The 20957-nt window shown below is 46.4% G+C and overlaps 1 pseudogene; it reads right to left on the bottom strand.

Annotated features, from left to right (window-relative positions):
* Positions 1-19083: 19083 nt before the first annotated feature.
* LOC131569180 (cytochrome b-like) lies at positions 19084-20140 on the bottom strand (annotated as a pseudogene).
* Between the last annotated feature and the right edge of the window lie 817 nt (positions 20141-20957).

The following is a 20957-nucleotide window of genomic DNA, read 5'->3' as shown; positions in this document are numbered from 1 at the left end:
CATCTGCAGTTTATTTTGACAAGAATGCTATCTTTTTGTCAATAAGAACTATTTTGGAAGGACAACAGGTTACAGGACAAATAGAGAGCAAGAGATGTTTTCCATGTGCCCCCAAAGAAAAAAGCGATACTTTTGTAGCAACCTTTATTTAATCTTCTAGTTTTATGCTTATCAAGATGAGTCCAAGAGACGCATCCAAGTGGCATGATCAGATAAAACTGTACTACAGGCATTTCTCAGGAGAGAGCCTCCAGCCCAGCCATGGTATATTCCTCAGATCCATGGCACTTTTCCATACCCAATTCCCACTCTTTCCCATGACTGTTAGAATCCTACCCATTGGCCCAAGCCCTGCTCAGATCAGTCTCCAGGAAAACACATCAAGTCCTTTGTGATTCTGCAGCACAACCCAATGAATCTGCTTCTTGCCTGTAACAGCTGCCAGTGCTGTGCTCTCAGATAAGACCTGGTGGGGCTGAGACCAGAGCCCAGTGGATTCTGTGTCTGCTATCACCTGTTGGGACAAAAAGGGCACTTTTTGCCCACACACACCCTCAGTGTGGCTGATCTCAAAGCCCATCCTGTCGTGTCCTCAATGGGGGCAACAGCTTGTAAGAGGCTCAGGCTTGCTGTGGCTTCTTCCCACTGCTTGCCAGTGCTCATGCTTGGGCTTTGCCAGCCTTGATGTGCTAGCTGCCCTGCCCCTGAGGGCTGGAGGGACTGCAGAGGCTGCAGCCTTCCTTAGCTGGGAGAGGGGCATCTTTGAGCTCAGCCTGCTCATAAACAGGTCAGGCTCCTGATGCTGAAAGCCCCTTTGGGATCAGTTATAGCATGAGCTGCTCTGGTTTACAAATGGAAATAAATTCCTTTGGCCAACTGCTGAAAGGGTGGGGAAGATATCCTTCTCTCCTGGGAATACATCTCCCCATGCTTTGTTTCCTGTCAAGAGAACTCTTCAAAGGACTGTACAAAATCAGTCTCTGTGCCAGCCATCTGCACTGCAGGGCTGCCTGTCCTGTTGCTGTTGTGGTTGTGGTTGTTGTTACCCAGCTGACCACAAAGGGCTCAGAGCCCCAGACAGTGGGGCTGCCTTTTGTATCTCCTGGAAGCTGGGATCTCTGCTTTAAAGTCACCATCCCGCATTTTGTTTCCCTCAGAGAGAATGGTGAACCAGGAAAATCCCTTTAGGATATACACCGAAATGGAACACATTGGCAGCGGGTGAGTCCAACCACAGTTACTCCTGCACAGCCATGGCCCAGGTGTTCTTCTGGTGGAATGTCTATCCAGTGTGAAGTCAGGCCAGCTGCAAACATGTTCACACACTGGGGATAAGATGACCCCATCTCTCAGTGCTGCTCAGAATTTGTGAGTGTGCTCAGAAGGCATTGTCAGAGACATCTCCGTGCTGCCAAGGTCTTGCCTGCATCAAGGAACAGGACGTGGAAGATCTCCTTGTGTCTCAAGTGTGGGACAGCTCTGTGTTAATTTCCTTAGCATTTTTGTATGTCTCCAAATCATACTGCCCCATTAATGAGAAAAGAAGAAACTTGCTTGCCTGAAAGAGCAACCTAGCCTCTATCAAAGCTGTGTGAGATAACAGTTCCCAAGAACATTTCTTTCCCCTGCTTTGCAGAAGGAAATACTCTGTGGTCAGGATAGGAACCACACAGTTTAGAAAGTGAAACCCAAGAGGAATGACTAAACTCACTTTAGAAGTTGAACCCCAGTGCTTCAGAAACAGGCCCAGTGCCCATGCACTGGAGGAGAGGAAAATGCATCATCTGCCTTCCGGCAGAGCCCTCCTGCCTCCCGCAGGTTTTTGACACTTCCAGCAGACATCTCCTGTGTGGGCTGGCTTTCACTCTAGGAGCTGAACAGCTTCTCCTTTCTCTGCTTCTGTTTTGTTTCTAGGGGTTTTGGACAAGTGGTCAGAGCACTCAACAATGCCACAGGAGGAGAGGTAAATGTCAACAAGCCCCACAGACTCTGCTGCACATGAGGGCTTTCCCCTCTGGTGTGAGCTGTGGTTGGAGCTCTGGGCAGAGCTGTGCTGAAAAGGCACAAGAAGCACAGACTGGTGCCAGCCTGCACAATACATTTGGGACTTTGTCCTCCTCAGCTGCCAGAAGGAAGGCACGGAGGCAGCGGTTCCTTTCACAGAAGGACGTGCTCACTCACTCTCCATTGCTAAAACAAAGGTGGTGCCTTAGAGCACCTCACTGCTCTTTGGGGCTACAGCTTCAGAGTCCTGAATTCTTATTTCTGGCTGCCAGCAAATCCATCTGAAAGCTACTGGTAGTTCCTTAGCCACCTGCAGTGCTTCACTTGGGAACTGCACGTAGGGAGAGATCTGCAAGGTGTCCCTAAAAGCCCTAAGCCATGCCCATAGCCCAAGATGTATGCACAGAGTATTAAGGCATGGATTACTTCTTCTGAATCCCAAACAAAGCAGCAGAGAGTGTGGTCAGAGGTTTGTGGGTGATAGCTGAGACACCACTGTTACCAAGTGGACAAGGCAAAACGTCAGTGGCCCCACATGTCCTGTAACTGTCCCCCAAGGGAGCAGAGAAATGGGCTGTTGGAATGTCAGTTCCTAATTACTGCAGTGCCTAATCACAAGGCAGTTTGGCACAGCTCAGCTGTGTCATTGCAAAATCACTTGCTCCATGTGCGTTGTCGTCTCGTGCCACCAACTTCTCGAGTTACTGATTTTTAATGTCATTTTAGGTGGCCATAAAGAAAATACATCTTCAAGGACTGAGAACGAAGGAACTAACTGTTAATGAAATCATGATCATGAAGAAGTGTAGGAGTCCCAGTGTTGTGAATTATTTAGACAGGTGAGAGGTCATGGTCTTATCCCATCAAGGGGCATTTACATACAGCAAACATGAGAGGTTAAAAATCCACTTTGGTCAGTGGCAGAAAGTAGACCTGTTAATTTTTATTTATTCATATTTCTTTACTCATCTCCAATGGATGTGAGGAGAGTGCATCTTGTCTGCATGAGTTTTCCCTGCCACTTGTCGTTTGAAAATTATTCCAAAATTACTGAAACCTGGGTCAGCTGTATCTTACTAAGTCAACACCCTCAGAGTACATTGCCTCCACATTTTTTCGGGATTGATTTTTTAAAGTTTCTTAAATGCTGATGAACCATCCTAAAGTGGACTTCTCTTAGATCGTTGCCCCTCTTTGTCATTGCTGGGCATGCCAGGAAGACTTGGTGCTTATTTCCAGAACCACCATGCCTGACAGGTTTTTACCTGGGCTGTTACTAAACTGCATTTTTCACCTGCTGGCCATCTAAGACATCTCTAAGACATCTCCTTTTTCACTGCTGTGCCTTTCTCCTCCAGACTGCACAGACTGCAGATTGTCTATTCCTTTGATTCTGTCCTAGTCACAAAGGCACCTGGAAACAAGAAACTCGGAAGCAAAACATCAAGGTAGTCATGCATGTTTATCTCCCCGGCCTTGTTTCCTTCTTTCAGCTACCTTCTGGGTGAGGAACTCTGGCTGGTAATGGAGTACATGGATGGAGGCACCCTGAGTGATGTCATCCGCAAGACCTTCCTGTCTGAAGACCACATTGCAGCCATCAGTCGGGAGGTCAGCAATCCCATCTGTGCTTCTGAGGCCTTGGGCAGGATTGTCTGGGAACAGGGGCTCAGAACAGGAGTGATTTCATGTGCCAAGCTTTGTTTCTGTGTGGCTGGTATGCTATGGGCAAGTAAAAGCATCTCAAGTGAAAGGCCTGCCAGTGGCCCTGCACTCACTGTACTCAGTGCCAGTACTCTTATCTCCTACTGTTGTACTCTCGCTCCGCCTCTTGTATTTGCTGTTCCCCATCTTGCCTCGCTAAACTTTTTTCTGTCCTCACTGCATTCCTTGCCTGTTAAAGCAAAGGTGCTGGTGGCAGGATTTGAAACAAACAGCAAAGAAAAAAGTTAGACTCGATTCTCTCAGTCCTTAGCTAAGAAGGATAGAAGTGCAGCCAAAATGCTCTTTGCTTCTGAGCACATCCACTGCAGCAGGAGTCATCCTGGCTGGTTTGCAGGGGAAAGTCTAAAAGAGCAGGTGCTGTTGCTCTTTCCAAAGCTGACATGCCTTTCCTCAGAAAGGTCCTGCTCGGCAAGTGTTGGAGCAGCAAGCTCTTCCTCTCAATGGCACTGTGTTCTGCCATTACTCCCCATTCCCCTGGAGCGGGAATCTTTTAGATTCTTTGTTTCTTTCTCGTGTGATGAAATCACATCACTCATTTTTGCCCTCCTCTTTCTCTTTCCTCTCTCAGTGCCTGCAAGGACTGGATTTTCTTCATTCAAACAATGTGATCCATCGAGATGTTAAGAGTGACAACATCCTTCTCAGAACCGATGGCTCTGTCAAGCTGAGTCAGTAGATTCTTGGTCAGGTGCAGCGTTCCAGGGATGTGGGTGTGGGGCTGCTTGGAGTGACAGCCAGCTCCCCAAAAATGGTGCTGGTGGCAGCGCAGGGACACCCACTGTGAGCTGAGGGCTCAGTTGCCACGTGCACAGAGATAGGACAAGGAACAAGAAGTCAAGAGTAGTGTTATCCTGTGTGTGTCCAGGAAGAGGGAGGGAGCTACAAGTCTAAAGTTTCCAAAGAACAAAAGCCACTGCTGGAGGCAGTGTAAAAAATCGGGGGATTTTTTAAGTTGCCATTGTCAGGAGATTCAACAGCACATTTTCAAACCTCTACTGGGGAATTCTTTTGCTTGCTTTCCCAATTGCACAGAATTAAAATAAAACCAGTATTTTTCTTTCTCCTCAGCTGATTTTGGCCTCTCTACTCAGCTCAACTCTGAGCAGAGCAGACCGTGCTTGGTAGCCGGGACTCCTTGGTGGATGGCGCCTGAAGTGGCGACAGGTCAACCATATGGCCCCAAAGTGGACATATGGTCTTTTGGAATTGTGGGGATTGAAATGTTAGAAAAAGAACCTCCTTACTGGGACCAAAGTCATGCCTCGGTAAGCAGCAAATACTCACCGATCCCACTGTCTTTCTCACCTGTCCCATTCCCTGCATGCCATTGGACAAAATCCCATTGCCATCTGCTGGAACTACTTCCACCAAGGTCCCCTCTAAAAATGTCCCTGCAACACATCAGCATCTGCTGTAGATTTGGATACATCAGTGGTCGAACTCAAGCCTTACCACATGCAAACAAACTCCATTCTCAGGAAACACTTTCCTTTGGGTTATAAGTGGTTCCAGTTCTTTTGTCTGTGGAGATGGCCCCAGAAAAAGGAAACAAGCATCTTAGAACTTCTGTTATCTTTCCATAAATGAAGGAAGGAAACCCAAACCCAACAAAGTTTCTAAAACTGTAGTCTTTAGAGGGGAACCTAACCCAGTGTGCAGTTTCTTCTCACTGGGAAACATGCCTGCAACCTGGGCATGAGTGTGTAAAGGCCACTGAGTCTCTTCTGCTTCTTGTGCAGTGCTGCTGTACTGCATTTAGTGACCATGTTTTTTCACAGCCCAAGGCACGTTCTCTGTGTCACCAAGCCAGAGCCTGGTGATGTGGAGAGCCTGCCAAAACCTCCCGTTCGTTTCCTGGCACTTTCTGAGATGGGCCTACCACTAATGCATTGACTTGAGTAGCCAAATGAGCAGAGGGTGACCATAGGGATGGCACCTCTCCTTCTTCTGACCATGACAATTTTGTCTTTTGCTGCAAAATGGGAAGCTGCAATTTTCAGACTGCTGAGAGACAGAGCTGCAGGTGGCACCTGTGTGCCCAAGCAAGCATTTCCATCCCAATACACCGCAGCAGGCATCTTAATGTGGCTGTGTTGAAGATGAGTTTGTAAATCTTTATTTCCTTACCTGGGGATTACCTGATGGATTTTCTTTCTTTTCTTCCAATTCCCATTGTTTTCAAGAACAGCACAAAAAGCTTGATGAGTTTTGTTCTAAGGCACGTGTGCTTAAAGGACCAACAAGCAGTGCAGAGATGCCTTCCATGAACTAACCCTTGAAATTAGTTAGTATAGCACAGTCCCTCTTCCATAAAGCCTCTAAAACTGGTATGAATCCTCAGAGAAGTAAACATGCTTTTGCTGATGTAGTTCCCACTAACTAGGTCAGTCAATGAAATCAGCTGCCAAGGCAAGATCTGTGGGATGGTGGAAAAGCTGTGGCCGCATCAGGGTTTGGATTTTTGGTTGGGAAAGGAAAGTCATCTCTGGGTCTCTGTCAGGGCAGTAACTGCCACTGAGGAACAGAGGCTAAACAAAGGGATCTGGGAGAGCCTTAGAGATGTGAAAGCAGCAGGTGGAGCCTCATGGGTTTTTTTCTCCAGGCTCGACGCCTGATAGCCAAAGTAGGGACCCCAAAACTGCAGCATCCCAAGCTCCTCTCAGCTTTGCTGCGTGACTTCCTGAGCTGCTGCCTGCAGAGAGATGAGGAGCAGCGCTGGTCTGCCAAGGAGCTCCTGCAGGTAAAATGTGAAGGGGCTGCAGGTGAAACAGGCTCTGAGGGATGGGCTCCTCCTCCACTCAAGTCCAAGACATCAGATGAGCCCTCTTCTTCCTCACTTCCACTCTTGGGGCTCTTCAAATGAAAATGGTGAGGAATCCTAGACTGGGCTGGGCTGGCAGGGCCCTCTAAAGGTCCTCTGGTGCAAGTGTCCTGCAATGAGCAGGGACATCTTGAAAGAGAGCAGGTAGCTCAGAGCCCTTTCCCACCTGACTTGAAATGGTTGCAGGGACGGGGCACCTACAAGCTCTTGGGGCAACCTGTGCCAGGGTGGCACCATGCTCCGAGTAAACAAGTTCTTCCTTAGACCTACTCTGACTTGATCCCCATTTTGTTTAAAAATATTCACCCACATCCTATTGTAATTGGCCTAGTTAAAAAAGATGTCCCCCACGTTCTTCAAAGCCACTCTGAAGTCTTGGAAAGTGGCAATAAAGTCTCCCTGGGGCCTGTTCTTCACAAAGCTGAATAACTCCACCTCTCTCTACATTTCCTGAGAGGAGAGGTGCTCTGTTTTCTGTTTCTGTCACGCTCTTAGTTTTTTAATTTGGTGCTGTGTTCAGTTTTACCTAATGTCAAAAGAATTGAAGTAGAGCAATGCAGGGTACAGAGACATGAAATGGAGGTGCAGGAACCCAAGGAAGCCAGTCCCAGCTGAGCAGTCAGAGATTTGGCTGTGGGCAGGAGGGGCTGTGGGGGTTCACTCTGAGCCTCTGAGGGGCCCTGGTTTGTGCCCCCCAGCCCACCCTTAGAGGTTTCTGCCACAAACAGAGACAGCCAGGAGGGACTTGTCCCAGCCCCATCTGCTGCCTGGCACCCTCAAGCAGACGGGAACTGTGCCAGGGTTGCTGCCAGGTTGTGTGGCAGAGTGGGAACTGCAGGGCCCAGTGCCCCTGGGCTGGCCCTGCTGGGAAGGAAGGTGCCGACCAGCACACAAGGGGCAGGGCATGGAAAGGTAGACACTGCTCTGTCTCCCTGCGGAAATCAGCACAGTGCCTGTCTTACAAAGAGAGGGACCAATGAGAGGCTTTGGAGTTTCCTGAAAAGAAGAAACTCCAAGGACAGAAAGCACCATTTCTAGAGCACTGGCAGGGCTAAAATCTCAGCAAGATGAAGACACCTGTATAAATGGGTGAGTGAGATTCTGGGCCAGGTTTGCCTGTGATGGCAAAATCCTGCACATCAAGATGGAGGTGTAGACGGTCCCATTGTTCCTCTTCCTGCATCCTTCTAGGGGCAGGAGCAATCCTGTGAAGCACTGAGCTCGGAAAGTCATGGTTCATTGTATTTTGTTGATTTGGTTTTTTTCCCTTTGGGCAGCATCCATTTGTAAGATATGCTGAGCCTGCGTCCAGCCTGGTGCCACTGATTGTTGCAGTGAAGAGGAAGGAGACAAAAATGTGACAATCACATCAGGACCATTTATTTATTCCTTAACAGGTTTAGAGTAGGATTGTAGGTTAGGACTAGGATTAGGATTAGATTAAGGATTAGGATAAGAATAAGGATAAGGATAAGGATAAGGATAAGGATAAGGATAAGGATAAGGATAAGGATAAGCATAAGGATAAGGATAAGCATAAGGATAAGGATAAGCATAAGGATAAGGATAAGCATAGGCATAAGGATAAACATAAGGATAAACATATGGATAAGGATAAGGATAAGGATAGGCATAAGGATAAACATAAGGATAAACATATGGATAAACATATAGATAAGGATAAGGATAAGGATAAGGATAAGGATAAGGATAAGGATAAGGATAAGGATAAGGATAAGCATAAGGATAAGGATAAGGATAAGGATAAGCATAAGGATAAGGATAAGCATAGGCATAAGGATAAACATAAGGATAAACATATGGATAAGGATAAGGATAAGGATAAGGATAAGGATAAGCATAGGCATAAGGATAAACATAAGGATAAACATATGGATAAACATATAGATAAGGATAAGGATAAGGATAAGGATAAGGATAAGGATAAGGATAAGGATAAGGATAAGGATAAGGATAAGGATTAGGGTTAAGGTAAGGGTTAGGGTTAGAGTAGGATTGTCTAATAGGACTGCAGAATAGGATTGAAAATCAATAAAGTTTCTGAAACCACAACTCACCTTGAAGATCCCCTTCCTTCTCACTCTGCGAATGAACTCCAGAATTCCATCTGAATTGTCTGTTGTTTCTTAAAGGAGGAAAGTGAAATGGTGTCTTTGGTATGGTGTCAAAGTGGGGAAGGATCTTCTTCAGTCATCCTCTCCAGACCAGACTGCCTTTGGAATATGGCCCACTGGTCAGTTTTTGGCCATCTTTGGTACTTCTATTTGAGGCAGAAAGGACAATGGCATTTGCAGGCAAAAGCAAAGGAAGAATGGGGCAGCCCAAACATCTTATGCAGATGCAGGCCTTCAGCTGTGACTGGAGAGCATTGGAGCTCCTGCCACTTGGACTTGGATCCCTAAATGCAATAATCTCTTTGGCTGGAGGAAAGCCTTGATCAAGTGAGAAAGCAGAAAGATCAGAGAGGGTGCTCGGGAAGGTCTCCTGTGGTGCAGAGCTGTCAGCACCTGTGAGGTGAGAGCGGGCCCGGCCTTGCCCGGGCTGGAGCCCCAGCTGAGCCGCGGCCGAGACAGGGTGGAAAGAGGCCCTTGGAGCTGCAAGAGGCAGCAGCCGGGCCCTGGGTGCCTCTTCCTGGGAGCAGGCGAATCCTCTGCCCTCAGAGCCCAGGTGGCAGCTGGCTGCTGCCAAGGGGAAGCGCAGCCGTGCTCGGCACAGCCCAGCCTGGAGGCATTGGCCATCTGCAGTGTGCCCAGGAGCAGAGAAAGGCCAAGGGCAGCCGCGGGCCGCTGGGCTGGCGGAGGATTCCTCCTCTTCTGCTGGCTGCCCTGCAACTCCTGGCAAAGGCCAGCAGTGTGTGCAGCACTCTGGGCACCAGGGCAGGGAGCCGGGCTGCTCGGCAGGCTGGAGCACAGGGCAGCCTCCTTCAGGCCCGGCACTTGTGCCAGGGGAAGCGAGACCAGCGTGAGGCAGGGACAGCTTGGCAGGGCCCATCTGCAGGAGCCAGCGCCTCACGCAGCTCTGGGAGGAAGCACCTGCAACCCTGCAGTTCTGCACTGAGCCAGAGCAAAGGTGTGACATGCAGAGTGTTTGGCAGAAATATGCAGGCCCACCAGGCCAGCCTGCTTTGTGCTCTCTGGCGCACAGCAAGGGCTGTGCAATGCAGCTCTGAGCTCCTGGGAGAGAGGCACATCAGGGATTTGCCTGAGGCTTGTGCTTGAGGAGTGAACTGATTTGGCAGGGGGCAGAAGGGTTTCAGTAGGCAATTTGTGTTTTCTTCATTAATTTCTGAAAGAAAGTCATAATGTGCTGCACACAGGTAGGGTTATTAGAAAAGAAAGACCTTATAAAATCAGGCCTTCCTATTGCTATGTTTGCTCAGTTATCCCATCATAAAAAAACCCCAAACAATATTAAAAGTAGTAGCAATTTTAATTTATTATTTAAAATAAAAAAAATTAAAAATTGGTTATATTATATTTGATTAAAATAAGGGAGAATTTGGTTCCAATAATAGCACATAAGCAAAAGATAACCACGGAGTGTGGAGTGCAGGGCTCTGGGACCCTTGCCAAATCATGTACGAGCTTGCCAAGTGAAGATTCTTCCTTATATGCCATCTGTCAATGCCATCTCCTCCCATTTTCGATTCAGCACACTTCTACCTCCGTCCTCATTATCATCTTTACCACGCATGTGCCACCACTCGGTTTGGTGGTCGCACAAGTCTTTGGGGGTCATCTGAGGAAGATTTTGTAGTCTTCCTCTTTGTCCTTTAATTCAGCTTTGCGTTACACATGCCCACCAAGCCAATACAATGTAAGCCAAAACTAACAAAATTACTGCATTTAGGCATCAAGGCAATAAATCCCTTATAATTAGCATTTTCCTGGGACACAACCAGAGTGTCCCTTCTTTGTTAGTTTTTAGCAACCATTATCTCTTGCTTTCCTCCTGTTCCTGAACATCTGCGGGGAGGGGGGGGAAGGTAGAGCCCCGCCTCTCCCTTTTTCTTTGGCATTACAACTTTTTACTGTTTTAATATTTCTAAATATTAATTACTGTATCAATATTGATTCTTGTTTCAATTTTTATCAGCATGAATCATACCTATTTACCACACTATGGTAAATTCCCAACTGTCCTGTTGCATCTTCTACATGCAGCCAGCTAACTTCCCATGGGAATAGTCCTGAGTGCAGTTAGCACAACAAGCTATTGTGCTGACAAAACTGTTTGCATCTGTAATAAACAAGAAACCTGTCCATGAGCGTGCACGAAAAAAAATGTAATCACCTGAGTAAGAGTGAGTCTTAGAAAGTGTGAGTCTTAGCATGTACACACTAATACACCTTCTAAGCAATAAATTGTGTGGCAAGGAAACTACCAGCCAGTTGGAGTTGAACACGAGGTCTGTGAAAACAGTATAAAAATGAGTTATTTGACTAAAGAATTGGCTTTCCCTGCATGAAGAAACTGAGTCCTGGCTGCTTTATTGACACAGCAATGTGGCTTCACTCAGCAAGAGCACTTGCAGGGTGTATTGATGAAACACTTGTGTTTGATTCCCAGAATAGGATGGAGAGGCATTAAGTCCAACAAACAGGGCATAGTCTTTTCAATTCCTTTAGCTTTAACAGGAGTGCTGAACCACGTATTCCCCCACTGCAGTGCTTACTGTGTGCAAGTGGCTATCTTGGCCTTGAGAATAAGGAGAGTGGTCCTGCTAAGAAGGTAGCTGGAATGCATTCAGGGGGAAGAAAGTGTTTTTAGGAGGCTCTTGACCACCAAAGGAGAATTTGAGGAATGGGAATATTTCCCAAAGGACTGTGTCAGGAACTGGAGTTGTGTCCCAGGCCCTGCCATATTTGATCCATGTTTGAGCAGGTTGACAAGACAATGAAGAAAAGTGTCTTGTTTAAGAGCTGGGACCTTGAGCCTTGAAAGAGAAACAATGGATTGGTCAATGGGTGGGCAGTCAAGCTTTGAAAGGAGAGCAATGCACAATAGAGCCCTTGGTGGCAGGGAGTCATGGAGTCATCCTGAGCCATCATCTCACACGCCAGGCATGTGTGAGCTGATGCTGTAACTGGGGAAATTCCGCTCCTGAGCAGGAGATACAAGACCTAGTTCTGGGCTGGAGATTTGAGAAGGATGAGATGCATAGCGTTTTGATCAAGGGGATGTCCTGCAAGTGCACTGCCTACCTGCCCCTGCTGCTGAGCACCAAGCTCCAACTCCTTCTCCAGTTGATTTTTGGGAATCCAGAGGTCAGTATGTATTATATGCTATTGCAAGTAATGGAATGAATTTGCTTTGCAAGCCCAGTTTTGTCCTGGGTTATTTTGTGCATGGGTCACCTGAACCTGTGACAATGACCAGCAGGGATCTACAGGGCACTCCTACTCTGATGTCAATAAATTCTGAGAAGTGATTGAAATATGTCGATAAATTGGAGGTAATGTTTAGCCTGTGAGTTTCAGCAAAGTATTGAATATGTCTTAGTTCCATGGATACAAACTACTAGGTGAGATTGCTGGGTGTGCTTGACTTAGGGAAGTTACTCCCTGTGCACCCAGCAATGAAATCAAGTAATGCCTCCTTTCTAACCCTGAGCTGGCAGCAGGGATCAGGCCCTGCTTGGTCACTTTCATTTTGACAACTTCTGTTGGCAGGGAAGAAAGGTCCAAATGAAACCTTCTCCAGCTGTTTTCCTCTGGTTGATCTTTTTAGGCACCAAAGCTGTGTGCCACGGGGGGCCTGGGTGTGTGCAGAGCAATGCAGCCCCCACAAAGCCCTTGGTTTCCCCACAAGTTGCCAGGTTGACTGCTTCCAAAGGGCAAGAAAGGCAGAGATGTACATCCACAGGAGTCCTGGCCATGTCCAATAAAGGTGCAAATATGTGGGGAGATTTGTTAGCAATGATTTCAGCTGTTATGCCAACCCAGTGCCTTCTTTCTTGCTTCTGTGCATTATAGGTGAGTAATGTAATAGTTGGCTCTCACAATTAAGAGATAGATATTATGTGGATAAATATTCTGTTCAAATGTAAAGTGCTGCTATTGTAATATGTCCTCTCATAGTCCTCTTTCTTTTCCCCCTTGTAATAGCCTTGGTAGTCAGGGCAGTTGGGGAGGGCTGGTTTGTGACCAGCAGGCGGGGTGTAACAACACCTGACCTCCAATCAAGATGCAAGAAAGTAATCTCCACCACTGAACGGCAGAGAAAGAGTTGACTGAAAAAACATTGGGAGGGGTTAAGGGTATGAAAAGCAGAGCATCCCTTTTGTAGATGAGCATGTGGCTGCTAATCATGGAGACTTTCCAGTGCTCCAATCTTTCCTTATACAGCCTTTTCTTAAGGTTTAATAAACCTTTAAAAAGTTAAAAGGAGGGTAATTTCTCAGATGGGCAATGCTTTGGGCCATTTTCTTGGGCTCGTTTCCTTTGCTTGGGTGCCATCTGAGTGCTCAGTTGGGGTACAGGCTGTAGGTGCTTTGTGCACTCCTGGAGTTCCTGTTGGATCCCTTGAAAGACAGGGTTTGGCCCGCAAGGGGAATTTGTGCTGCTTTGTGACAGAGGAGAACTTCCCAGGCTATTTTGTGTTTCCTGTAGGGAAGGTTGGTTATTGCTTGGCATAAATTTACAGACCAACATGGAGCGTTTGCTTTGTGATGTCAGGGCATGTTTGCCACCTTGTCGTAGCAACATCAGAAGGTTACCCTGGTGCATGGAAGGCCTGAGTGTCAGAGCAGTCCTAGCACTTGCTCAGTTCAGGAGAATCCTCCTGATTGAGGAAATTGTCAGTGGGCTGTTGCACACCGACAGGAGCCTTGCTTTTTCCAGTGTGTGAGCACAGCCTGCAAACTTGCAGGACAGTGTTAAAATGATTGAGGGAATTGCTCCTTTGCTTTTCACTGCCTATGGAATTACCTATGGTGCCTATTTTGTAGCATATTTCACACGTAAGTAGATGTTTCCCCTCTGCTTAGGTTAGGGTGTATCCTAACCTGGCTTTTGTATGTCTTCCTTCTCTTTCTTAGTGACTGAGTTTCTGGTTTTGAAACAGAAAGAGCATTAGGATACCACTGTTTTGGTAAAGCTCCTGTCAAGGCGTTCATCTTAAAAATGGGTGTCTGCAGCCACAGGGGCAGCATTTGCAGAGGAACCTGCAGGGCTTCCGATGGCTCCATGGGAGAGTCTGTGGCAGCAGAGTCTGTCATTTCCTCAGTTTGCTGGGACAAGCAAGACATCTTTGAAAATGCAGACTGGCAGACCTTCAGGAAAGGCTGAATAGTTGGACTAGGACTACTGTTGTAATGTAGCTTAGGATTTTGCGCTCTGCTAGTGTAAGGAAGGCTACTGCGATTAAGTTTGGGAGGGCATAGGAGTGGGCTATGATGAGGTTAATAATGAGGGTGGTTTGGGTTAAGCTAGGAAGAGGATCGGAACCTCTGAGTTAAAGGACTGAAGTCTTTTGCATTTTCCAAGCTCTGCCACGCTAGCTGGTCCTTTTCTTGGACGTGGTGGGGTGTAATAGCCTTTTGTAATTTAGTTGTTTTCATTACTTAAGGCGAAGGCTTGCTTGTGGTATTGGCCTCACTTTTCCTATCCTTTCGTACTGGGAAGAGTTCATCATAGATAGAAACCGACCTGGATTGCGCCAGAACTCAGATCACGTAGGACTGTTAATCGTTGAACAAACAAACCCTTAGTAGCAGCTGCACCACTACGATGTCCTGATCCAACATCGAGGTCGTAAACCTCCTCGTCGATACAGACTCTCGGAGGACATTGTGCTGTTATCCCGGGGTAGCTTGGTCCATCGATCAATTGTATTGGGTCTGGATGCTATTAGCATGTTGAGGGGTTGCTCTTAGTCTAGAGGTGTGATCTAATTTTTGGAGGTTTTGTTTTGCTCCAAGGTCGCCTCAACCGAAAAACGCAGACCAGAAGCTTATGTGTCAGTGAAGCCAGTAGGTGAGTATGTGTTTTAAGGTGGTTGCTGGTTTTGAAATTCCACAGGGTCTTCTTGTCTTACAGGTTTATCCCTGCTTTTGTACAGGGAGATCAATTTCACTGATTACTGGTAAGAGACAGTTAAGACCTCGTTTAGCCATTCATACTAGTCTCGATTTGTGGGACAATTGATTCCACTACCTTTGCACGGTAAGGATACCACGGCCGTTGAACGTGAGTCACCGGACAGGCATCACCTTCAAAACTTGTTTTGCATTTGCTGAAGGCTATGCTTTTGGTAAACAGTCGGGCCTTGATGGGTTTGCCTAGTTCCTTTTACAGGTTTTAATCTTTCTTAATGGACGCTCCTCTGTCAGGTTAACAAGATACTTAATACTGTGCTTGTTTGATTTGACGTATATTGGTGGTTTGTTCATAATGTACAGATGTAAGCTTGTGTCATAGAGGGAGGACCCTGGTTACTCATTCTAGCATTATTTCTCCTATTTGAATATAGGTTAGCCTGTTAATGGGGAGGGAGTCATAAGGTTCTTATATTTTTGTAATGTAGAGCTTTAACGCACTCTTTGTTGATGGCTGCTTGAGGGCCCACAATGCAGTTGGAAAACCCAGTATTTATCTGCTCAGAGAGATTGTATTCTTTTTTAAAGGAGCTGTACCTCCTTTAAATGGCCCTTAATTCGCTTCATTAGGGTTTGTAGGTTTTCCTTGGAGAAGAATTAAGAGTGAACTTAGATTCGTTTCACAGGCAACTAGCTATCACCCAACTCAATTGGCTTTTCACCTCTACTGACAAGTCATCCCACTCTTTTGCCACAGAGACGGGTTCGCTCAATAATAGCTGCTCGTAAGTAGCTCACTTGGGTTTCGGGGTAGCAAACTTAAATTCATTTTGTATTATTTTTCTTGCTAGACCATGATGCAAAAGGTACAAGGGTTGATCTTTGCTGTTTATAGCTTAGTTTTCATTATTATTTCATCTTTCCCTTACGGTACGTGGTCTCTATCGCGCCAATGGTGTCTTTTCTATCACCTATACTGGGAATAGTGAATGCTTTAGTTGGGTGCGGGGGAGTAGCTTTGTTATTCCAGATCATGTCGATTGGGCTAGAGTTTGGCATCAAGACAATCTGGTGTTAGCAGACATTTTTCAGGTGTAAGTTCAATGCTTTTGCTGAAGCTACGTCTTGGTAGCCTAAGTGCACCTTCTGGTACACTGACCTTGTTACAATTTACATCATCTTTGGCTAAGTAGCTTATTAGTTCATTGGGGGGGCGCCTGCGAGGAGGGTGACGGGCAGTATGTAGGTGCCCCAGGGCCAGCTTAAAGAGGGCTCCATTGTCCCACTCTACTGCTAAATCCACCTTCCAGGGGTTATTTCATACCCCTTTGCCGCTATGTTCTAACATAGAAAATGTAACACATTGCTACCTTTCCATAGGCTATACCTTGACCTGTCTTGTTAGCGTGGTGGGGCTATTGAACTCACTGTTGAGCTTTCAGGGGAGGTGGGCTGGTGACAGCAGTATGTAGGCTGTTTTGGCAAGGAATGGTCAGACATATCGTGGATCATTGATTACAGAACAGGCTCCTCTAGGTGGCTTTGGGGCACCGCCAAGTCCTTAGAGTTTTACGCGTTGGTGCTTAAAGCATCAGGAGGATGCTTTAGTAGGTGTAAGCATCAAGATTTAGGGCCAGGCATAGTGGGGTATCTAATCCCAGTTTGGGCCCTGGCTTTCGTGGAGTTCAATTAATCGTTGTTCTAAGATCTTCTTTGATGGGGAGGCCTTTTTGGCATCTTGGGCTTGTGACAACTCAGTTGCTTTTTAACCTTTGCTACTTGGATAGCATGTGACCACTCTTTATGCCGTTATAAAGTTAATTTGGGTCTCCTGTATGACTGCGGTGGCTGGCCCAGGATTTACCAACCCTGGATATGCTATGGCTAAGTCAAGTTTACACTCATTGCATAATATTAACTACTGCTGATTACCCGTGGGGGTGAGGCAATTGCAAGGTATCTTGGGCTACGGTTGTGGTGAGCCTGATGCCCGCTCCTATCTCCCTGATTGAGGTGTTCAGGGCATCTACACTGGAGCGCGGATACTTGCATGTATATACCTAGCAAAAACTAACAGTAAGGTTAGGACTAAGTCTTTTGTCCTTGGGTGCGTGTGGCAGCCATCTTGACATCTTCAGTGTCATGCTTTCTATAAGCTACAAGGACGTGAAATTTGGTGGGTAGCTGGTTGATGGTTTGTCATCATGACTTGTGGTTTGTTTCGGTTTTTGGAGAGGGGCTAGCTTTGGGATTAATATTATGTTTGTTTGGGGGTGGTTAGGGGAGTGTTGATGGTGGCTGGTTATTATTTTTGACAGTAGGGAATATAGAGGAAAGTTAATTGAAAGTGTATTGATGGTAAGTAGTTTGGACAATGTAGGGATATGTGGCTTAGTTATTTGAAAAAAAAAAGTCTAGATAAAAAAACAGATGCATAAAACGGAATTTAAATGTTAATTCCTAGTGAATGATAAAATAATTACTATGTCTGGCAACCATTACACTATCTGTTGTCTAGAGGTAGGTAGCGCGCCCTCCATGAATGGGGTCAAAGTGCATCAGTGCCAAGTTTGCGACAACCTTATCCGTTAGATCATGACATTCTGGGTGTTAGGGGATTCATATGCTTGGCGGTCATGTCATGGACATGTCAAGAGGAAGATAACACCTGCTCTGCACTTGAGGGGCTTATTGAAGAGACGCTAAAAGAAAACAAGTGCAAGAGGTCGGGATGCCGAGGTAATGAAGTTAGGGAGGAGTATTCAACTGACCACTTGTATCTGTGAAGGGCAAGGAGGAAGGAATGAAGCAAGTTATGATCCTGAAGTTACAACCAATAGCGCAAAAGAGCAAGTATAGGAGAGGTATGTGCTTGACGGCAATAAACTAAAGCACATATGATGTTGATAGCTCAGTTCTCGTGAGAAATGCGATCAAAAGATAACCATGTCTGGCTTGGGAGTGCTTGAAGGCTTTTGGCTGAGAATATTACCTAGGAGGTGGGCGAATCCTGTAGACTAGGGGAATTCAAAGGTGTACTGGGACATTCCTCGTTCTCTAGGTTGGGTGTTGCGTACATTAGGTAAGATCCTGGGTCTTTGGGTGACACTTGCGGCTTGGACTTGGGTAGAAATACTTGGGTTGTATGGTACCTGAAGCAATAATGTGCCTGGTAGGTAGGCTGGACGAATACCATCCGTTTGGGTTTTTGGTGGAAGAGCTTGACGTGTAATGTGGATTATCCTACATTTCATGAACTGTCTGATGGGGCAGAGAGTGCGATGCATTATTATACATACCCTGAAAGCAAGAAGAAAACGTGCTGGGTAGGGGGGGAAGGGGGGGGGGGGGGGGGTAAGGGGATGGGGGAGGGAATGAAGGACGTATTTAGGTGTTCTTATAGTTAAATTTTGTAACGACTGCTTTTCAGGCCGTAAATCTCAGAGAGAGGCCAAGTGGGAATTTATGATAGAATCTGTTCTGTTTTTCGGGCTGAGTTTTGTTCTAGGGGGGTTGGCGGTTGCATTAACCTGTCTCCTTACTATGGGGTGTTGGGGCTGGTCGTAGCAGCGGTTGCAAGGTGCAGATGACTAGTGAGTTTGGGGGTCCCTTTTGTTTCTTTGGTACTTGTTATGGTTTATTTAGGGGGAATGTTGGTAGTGTTTGTGTATTCAGTGTCGCTGGCAGCGGATCCTTATCCGGAGGCTTGGGGTTGCTGGGGTGTTGTTGGTTATGGTTTTGGGATGGGGTTGGTTGTCATGGTGGAGCTTGTTATAGGGGGTGTGTTGGGGTTGTTGATGGACGAGGGGATGGTGAATAGTGGGGATTTGTTGTCGGTCCGGTTGGATTTCAGTGGGGTAGCTGTGTTGTATTCAGAGGGGGTGGGATTGCTTTTGATTGGGGGGTGAAGGTTGTTGTTGACTTTGTTTAGGATGTTGGAGCTTGTGCAGGGGTTGTCTCGGGGGGTGATTCGAGCTCTTTAGCAGTAGGGTCAGGAAGTAGTTTAGTGAAAAATGCCAGGTTTGGGAATTGGAGCAGAGGGTTTGAGTCCTTTCTTCCTGAGGTGGGTGGTGGGGTAACTCTAAAGAAGGGGTTTAGTCTTCAATCTTTGGCTTACAAGACCAATGTTTTTATAAACTATTAGAGTTAATTAAAGTTTAAGTAGCTTGTTTTCTAGGGCGGCCGCAAGGGGGAACAGAACTAGAATGATTGTGAAGTATGTGAATGAGGCTAGTTGGCCGTTGATGATGAAGGGGTGTTCTACTGGCTGGCTGCCTACTCAGGTTAGGATGAGGACATTGGCGACTAGGGTTCAGAATAGGGTTTGTGATAGGGGACGGAAGGGTATTGATCATAGTTTTGATGTATGTAGTAGTGGGGTGAGGAACAGGATGAGGATTGAGGCAGCTAGAGCTACTACGCCTCCTAGTTTGTTTGGGATGGATCGGAGGATGGCGTAAGCAAATAGGAAAGATCACTCGGGTTTGATGTGAGGAGGGGTGACTAGTGGGTTGGCTGGGGTGAAGTTTTCTGGGTCACCTAGGAGGCTGAGGGAGAATAGGGCTAGTGAGACAAGTAGGGAGAGCATTAGTACGAATCCTAGGATGTCTTTGATGGTGTAGTATGGGTGGAAGGGGATCTTGTCACAGTCTGAGGGAATGCCTAGCAGGTTGTTTGAGCCTGTTTTGTGGAGGAAGGTGAGATGGACAAGAGTAAGGCCTACGATGACGAAGGCAAGGAGGAAGTGGAGAGAAAGAATCGGGTCAGTGCAGGGTTGTCAACAGAGAACCCGCCTCAGGCTCACTTGACTAGTGTTTGCCCGATGTAAGGGATGGCAGAGAATAGGTTTGTGATTACTGCAGCTCCTAAGAATGATATTTGGCCTCACGGTAGGACATATCCTACAAAAGCAGTTGCTATGAGGGTTAGGAGGAGGATGACTCCAATGTTTCAGGTTTCTTTGTTTAGGTATGTGTCGACGGAAGGAGACCAGGACATCAATTAGATCATCACAGGCCCGATTTTATTGATTAGTACAGCAGGGTAAATACAGTTCATAATGAGCTTCATACATATTGCAAAAGTTGAGCTCAGGATTGGTTAGTTACATATCAGCAACTACGCCTACTTCTGCATTCTTATGGTCATACTTTTGATACTTTCTACATATTCTCAGGAAGAATCTCTCTTCCCTATCCTCATGTTGCAGCAAGGGCAGTCTTTCCTTGCCTGTCATTGGTCACCGACTGCTGACTTCTCCTTTCAGCTTACTGACTGCTGACTTCCCTCTCTCAGCTTAACCAGCGGCATTATGTCAGCATGGCCTTTCTCAGCTAACCAACTATTAATAATATTCTCCACAGGTATAAGCTGTAGTAGAGTCCTCGGCCGATGCGTAGGTAGATGCAGATGAAGAAGAAGGAGGCTCCGTTTGTGTGGAGGTTGCGGATGAGTCAGCCGAATTGTACGTCTCGGCATATGTGAGCGACAGAGGAGAAGGCTAGATTGGTTATTAATAATATCCTCCACATTTCCCCCGTTTTCTTCTTGAGCAAGAAGACTAGTGTGCCAGGTTTTTGCTATTGTACGGCTGACCATGTTTTGAATACAGTTAAAGATACAAGGCAAAATAAGCAAAAACAGTAAAATTACACCCAGTAGTCCTATGGCATAGATCACAATGTTCCTCAGCCATGGCCCAAGTCCTAAGCTTTTAAGCCATTCACCAATTCCTAATCCTTCTTCTTCCTTGAGACTGTGAAGTCCCTGTTGCAGTTCTTTTATCTTAGTGGGAATGGACACCGAATGATCAGACAAATTCATGCAACACATTCCCTCAAACTCTTCACATCCATGCCCTTGTGCTAAGAGCAAAAAATCTACAGCAGCTTTATTCTGCAAAACAGCATGGTTAACACTCTGCACATCTGCGGTTAGCATGTCTAGAATTTGTGATGTCTTGTTTAGCTCATCCTTTGCCCAGCACCCTAATTGCTTTGCTAAATTCATAGCTTTATTGGCAGATCCTCCTGGCAAGATAGTTGAAACTACCACTTGTTTGAATGTACCCCAAAACTGTGGATCTCCTATCTGGCTGCAGTCTAAGTCATGTATGCTACGTCTCTTCCTGTTTGAATTTAGACTCAGCTGCATTAGCAAGGATACGTTAGGGTGAAACAATGACAATTTCCCCAAATGACAGGATCTACCCTGTGGTTTGGCTGGTATACCATTCCACGCCCTGTCTCCACAAATCAAAAATATTCCTATGGGTAATTTCATTGGTGCGGTGATATTTGTGCCGTTACATTGACTGTAATGCTGCGGAGAGAATTTACTCACATTCAG

Source organism: Ammospiza caudacuta, chromosome 29, assembly GCF_027887145.1.
Source record: "Ammospiza caudacuta isolate bAmmCau1 chromosome 29, bAmmCau1.pri, whole genome shotgun sequence".
Taxonomy (NCBI): Eukaryota; Metazoa; Chordata; class Aves; order Passeriformes; family Passerellidae; genus Ammospiza; species Ammospiza caudacuta.
The sequence above is the reverse complement of the archived record's forward strand: the minus strand, read 5'-3'. Positions and strand labels throughout refer to the sequence as shown.